Genomic DNA, 6,607 nt, shown 5'->3' on the forward strand with positions numbered 1-6,607 from the left:
TGGGAAAGCTAAAGGACCCCACAGAAATCACATGGGGGCTCAGAGGACTAGGGATTAGGTGCTGGGGTGGTAACAAAACCAGTCATCACTGTTCATGGTATGGAAGCCTGCTCAGGCCCTGGGTGTCTGGCAGCAGCTGGGAGCAGAGCAGGCCACCCGGGTTCTGGCAAAGCTTCATCCATGTCACAGAGACACAGGCCCTTTCAGTAGGATGGACTCTGTCACTACCCTGGTTGTCCAGGCAGCTCAGACTGGAGTCTCTCCTCCCTCAATCCAGCTGCTCCCCCTTGTGTTATAAGCTACACTGTGTCCCCTAAAGCCATGTTGGAGTCTTTAATTCTGGTCCTGGGGACTGGACCTTATTTGGAAATAAGGTCTCTACAGATGGTGAAGTTTTGGATAAGGCCCTAACCCAGTGTCCCTAACAAAAGGGGAGTGATGGACACAGAGACAGACACCCAGGACAGCTGTGTACCAGGGGCCAGCCAGAGGCCAGGAGGAAGCCACCTAAGCGAGGTAAAACCTGAGGTGACTGTTCTGTGTCACTGAAGTGGTAGCTCTTTGCTAGGACAGTTCAAGAAAGTATCTTACCCCTCATACCTCACCCACTGAACCTTCACACCCTTCCTCCCCACACCCCTGATCCTGCATCTCTCACACCCCCTCATCTAGCCATCCTCACACCCCTCCCCCCCTGACACCCCTCCCACACCCCTGATCCTCTACACCCCTCCCACACCCCCGATCCTCTACACCCTCCCACACCCCGATCCTCTAGTCCCACAACCCATACACCCCTCCCCACACCGATCCTGCCCTACACCACCCTTTACACCCCTCCCCACCCCCGACCCTCTCACACCCCTCCCCACCCCCTCTACACCCTCTCTCTACACGCCTCTACACCCCTCCACCACAGTCTACACACCCCTGATCCTCTACACCCCCTCTGCTCCCTCCTCGAGACCTCTACTCCCCACACCCTGCTCTACTCCCACACCCCGGAGTCTACACCCCTCCCCAACACCCCGACCCTCGGAAAACACCCCCCCCTCCCTCTACACACCCCTGACCCTCTACACCCCTCCCCACACCCCCCGACCCTCTACACCCCTCCCCAGACACACCCCTCTTCACACCCCTGACCCTCTAACACCCCTCCCACACCCGACCCTCTACACCCCTCCCACACCCATTGAGCCCCGATACCCTCCCACACCCACTGAGCGTCTACACTCCCCCACACACACACTTCCAGACAACAAGACTCAAAAGAAACATTCACTTGGGGCCTCACTGAATCTGTGTCAGGGTCCCTGGAACAGATGTACAAAACAAGGGGAACCCAGAGATAGTTCTAGCCCTGGAAATAAATGATTATCCAGGTCACAGTGCCAGAAGCTTGGCCAAGGAAGTGCTAGAAGAATCATGGCTATCATCCCCATTCCATCAGAGGGCAGAGTCACCAGACAAATGCCCCTAGTTAAGTAGCAGAGCTGGGATTTATCCTAGACCCTGGTGTACCTGGTCATGTCTCCTTGCTGTCTGTAACTGCTTGGTCTTGTTGCCTCAGCCTCTGCTCTGTTCCAGAGAAGCTCTCTGATATGGGAAGAAATCCAGCCCCCCTCTGGTGGGTTCAAGGAACTGAGTCCCACTGTGGAGCTCACAGAGTCCCTGGATGTGGAAACCAGGGTGATAGGGTGCCCTGGTGCATGTGTGTGCTTGCATGTGTGCATATCCATGTCTAGGAACAAGTGCATCCCCATGTGATGGTTCAAGTCTGTGTGTTGTGTATCTGGGCACATCTATGTCCCCAGGTGTTGGTGCAGCTCTATGGGTGTCTGTACATGTCTAGACACATGTGTCCCTGTGTGATGGTACTAGTCTGTGTGTGTATCGGTCCCCCCTAATGGCATCTTTGTTTTCTGCAGAGAGGCGGATTCTCTTGCTAAGAGAATGTTCTGATCTTGCCTGACTCACTTAATGGGAACAGCAGGTTCACACACCAACTGTGGACCCCCCAGAGCCTTTCACCTCGAACACCCCCATCTTATTCATGGCCAGCAACCAGCTTTGCTTTGACAGGACATGTCTGTCACAGCGCAGCCTGCTGACCTCCCCACTGTGGTCTTCCAAATAGGATGCAAGATCATGTGAGAAGAAAAGCAAGGGATCCAGGCTCTAGGCAGAGAGAAACAAGCAGAGATGGTTTATAATGGACCAACCATGATTTTGACCAGAAGAGAAGCATCCCAGGTCAGAGTGGGTAGTAAGTGGTTTGGCCAAGGTTGTTTCTCACGGGCAGCAGGCCAAGGGCTGCACCCATGGCTGCAAATGCCCACTTCAGCCCTAGTTTTCCTTTCCTGGCTTTTCTCCAGCTCCGCAACTTTCCACCAATTCCCTACTTTTCATCTCAAACATGTAAAGCTCTAACAAACTAGAGACAGGCTTCTGTCTGGCCACTCCCCAGCGACAGACAGAGGAGCAGAAGCCAATTACAAGGTAGATCAGCATCCTCGTGAGAGCGCCTTGCAAATGCCCGCCCAGTGCAAACAGCTGAGCTCCATAAAGCTTCACAGAATGTTTGCTTAGTACCTTGGTTTTTAAGAATCCAGCCTTTGCTGTGAGACCCTGAGACCGTTCAGTTACAGCACAGCGCACCACAGCTCATATCTGCGCATGCATGAACCAGCTGCTTGGCAACAGCCTCATTCCAAGGTCCGTTCACAGCGCCTGGCTCCTAGAAGGGATTCAAAAGAACATTTAGTGAATAAAAACATAAAACAAGTGGGACTGAAGATGTTGCTCAGTTGGGAGAGTGCTTGCCTAGCGTGAATGAGGCCCTGGGTTAAATCCTAGAATAAATCAGGCATGGTGGTGCATGTCTATAATTCTAGCACCCAGGAGGTAGAGGCAGGGAGATCAAAAGTTCCAGGTCTTGACTTCAGAGGGAGTTGGAAGTCAGCCTGGGCTACATAAGACCATGCCTCAAAAAATTAAATAATAAAGCAAATGAGCAATAAATATTAGCATTAGCAAAATGGAATTAAGAAGTTACAAGCTTTCAAGTTGGTGGGAACTAAGTAGAATATACTCCCCACAAACAACATTCTACAAAGCACCTGATATCAAAGCCCTCAGTCTACATCCCAAGGCTCAAACTTGAGATGTAAATCCATTAGAGTGGCCTTAAGGGTGCAGTTCAGTGGTAGAGCTCTCACCTAACATGCAAAAGGTTCTGGGTTTGCCCTCTTTTGCTAAATTAAAAAAAAAATAACTGGGTGTGTAGAGGAGTGGATGGATGGGTAGATGAGTGGATGGGTGGATAGATGGATGGATGGGTGAGTAAATGTATGGATAGGTGGGTAAGTGTATGGGTGTATGGGTGGTTAGGTGAGTGGACAGATTGGTGAATAGGTTGAGGGATGATGAGTGGTAGGTAGGTAGATGTATGGATGAATGTGTACATGATAGTTTGGTGATAGATTGATGAAGAGTGGGTGGATGAATGGGTAGATGAACTGAATGGATGGATGGATGGATAATAGATAAATGGTTTGATGAGTCTATGGCTGGATTGGAGGATGGTGGATAGATGGATGGGTAGGTGGGGGTGGAAGATAGATAAATGGGCAGATGGTGGGTAGGTGGATAGATGGATGGGTGAATGGATTTCTTTGTCTGTTCCTTTGGCTCTTTCTGTCTTTCTATGTCTATCTATCTCTCTTTGTGTTTCTCTCTCTGTCTCTGTCTCTCTGTCTTTTGGTGTGTCTATCTCGGTCTATCTCCATGTCTGTCTACCTCTCTTTCTCTGACTCACTGTCTCTGTCTCTCTGTGTCTGTTTCTGTCTGCCTCTACTTCTCCTCCCTCTCTCCATTCCTTATTCTCTTCCTCCTGTCTCTTTCTTCTACTTTCACTCTCCTTTTTTAAAAATTATTTATTTTTATTTTATGTGCATTGATGTTTTGCCATGGGTGTCAGGTTGACTAGAATCAAAATTACAGACAGTTGTGAGCTGCCCTATGAGTGTTGGGAATTGAACCAGGGTCCTCTGGAAGAGCAGTCAGTGCCCTTAACCACTGAGACACCTCTCCAGCCCTTCACCCTCCTTTCTTTCCTGGCTTTCAGAGAGGGCTGGGGCCTGGAGATCCCATAATGCATAAATTACAAGGTCATTGTGTCACTTCTGAGCCAGAGTCTGTCACATGGATGATCCCCTGTTCCGATACACAGTGGCCGTGGGACCCATAGACCTCTGTGGGCCTGTTCTTCTCTGCATGCAGGAGGTGGAATGATTGCCATAGTTATGGTGGTTCTCAGAGATCATAATGGAAGTCTAGTATTGGTGGTATGAACCAGTCCCAGTCAGGACCCAAAACATCTCTGAGGACTCTGGGACCTGGACCTCTAAACAGGCCTGACTCCCCCTCACCTGCCATAACCTGGAGAGGGCCACCCAGGTTCTTAAGGGACTTGGATGATGGCTTCTTTGATAGCAAGCTCATCCTATTGGTCCTATAACCAGGATGAACTTAGCCAAGTGCAGGAGGGGCCTGGGACAAAGTGCTGGCCTCTTACTAATAGACGTTTTATCCAACATTATCATGATTTGTGATGCTCAGGTAACAGTGGAGAGGACTCTGGACAACCGATCTCCTCTGTCATGGACATCTGAGAGGCTTCCAGAGCAGAGGATAGCAGGGGACGTTAGTGGTCCACAGGGACAGGGGAGAGATGATGGACCAGCATTTAAGGCAATGAGACAGTTTGTGGGCAGATCCTAGTTGGAGAAGGGTGTGATGGGCTGATCATAAATGCTTTGGAAGCCATAACCCTAGTTCCTACTTCATCACCCGGCAGAATAGCTGTTAAACAAATGCTTTGTGAATGAATGGATGGATGAATGAACAAGTGAGTGAGACTCTGGAGACTCCATGGAGGCCAGAGACCCAAGGGCAATGAATGGCTGTGCAAGAAAAGCTGGAAGAGAGGCGGGTAACTTGTAAATACACAGTGAATGCCTGAGAATGTGTGAGGGTCACTGTTCTGAAGCCTGTGAAGTTCAAGAATCTGGTGCTGGTGTGTGGCCTTCACGCTGTCATCTGTACTGGAAAGGGGTGGAGCAAGAGGATTCAGGTGGTGAACAGGAGGCCAGCTCTGTTTCAGGCCTTCGGATAACAATCTTCAAATGCTTAGCTACACCTTTAATTGATACACACCTGACTGCACATTTCTGGGGCACCACGTGATCCTCTGGAACCCGATGCAATCTGTCCTAATCTCATCATGTGATTAACATTTCTTAGGCTAGGCTAGGGTCTTTTGTAATAATATCCACCCACCACTCATGGGGACAGTCCTTCATGATCTAACACGTCTCATGGGCCCCCTATTATAGAGCTTCTGCCTCTGGGACTGGGTTTCTACACCAGCAGGGTGTGTAAATACACACTTGTGATCCCAGTATCTGGGAGATAGAAACAGGAGGATGGAGAACTGGAGGCTAGCCTGGGCTACAGAGAGAGACCTGCCCCCCCCAAAAAAAAAGCTCCTATCACAGGAACTTTGAGGGAATCCAAGTCCCAGCAGACAGGTTTCCTAGAACTTCCCTCTCAAGAGAAAGGCTCCGGGGCCTGATGGCTTGACCTCTCAGGCTTTTGTGCATTCGTTGTTTGGCTTGTTGGCTTGTTCTTTGAAGAACATGCCAGCTGGCTGGGGATACTTCAGTTGGTAAAGTGCATGTGTTAAGGCTTGATTCTGGAGGACAATCACTGTAGTCCGCAGGCACATGTGCCTCCGGACAACTCAAGACATACAGGAAAAGAGATGGGTTATTTCAGGAGAAATGCAAAGGGGCTTGGAGGAATGCCAGACCTCACCTGTGGCCTGGCTTTGAGAAGGCAAAAGACCAGAGGAGAGGCAACTGGATGGCTGTGCCATTTACACAGTATTAACCTCACCCAAGGTCCTAATGCTGGCTTTTTTGGGTCACATGCCCTTGGTTGACAGACACTCATGTAGACTGAGGGCTTCCAGTCTCACTGTTGCTGGTGCCTTTCAAATGTCAGTGTCTGGAATCTCCACCTCCACCTCACTGGCCAGCCTGGATTTCATCCCCAGCACCTTACATACCAGGCATGGTGGTTCACACCTATAAGTCCAGCACTAGGGAAGTAGAGGCAGGAAGATTAGAAGCTTAAGGTCATCCTTAGCTACATAGGGAGTCAGAAACCAGCCCAGGACATCCAGGACATGTCTCAAACAAAACAAACAAACAAAAACATCACCCCAAGTGGAAGGCATGATGATAACTTGAACAAACCTGTGCCCTGACACCACCAAAGTCACTCTTGCCCTCCCGGAAACTGCCACTCCAACCCTTGAACTTCAGTCCACAAGCCACTGCTCCTCCATCTGCATCCAATTCCTAAACACGTTTCCAGTGTCTGCTGTCTGGATGCTTCTGTTCAGAGAGGGCAGAGACTTGGCCGAGCTGTGATCGGGACTGATGTGCTGATGACAGGGAGAGATGAGATGTACTGGAGCTGGTGATGGGCCAGAGGCAGCACTCAGCACTTCACAGCCCTGTTAGGCCTCTACCAGAAG

The sequence above is a fragment of the Peromyscus leucopus genome, chromosome 4, assembly GCF_004664715.2.
Source record: "Peromyscus leucopus breed LL Stock chromosome 4, UCI_PerLeu_2.1, whole genome shotgun sequence".
NCBI classification, from domain to species: Eukaryota; Metazoa; Chordata; class Mammalia; order Rodentia; family Cricetidae; genus Peromyscus; species Peromyscus leucopus.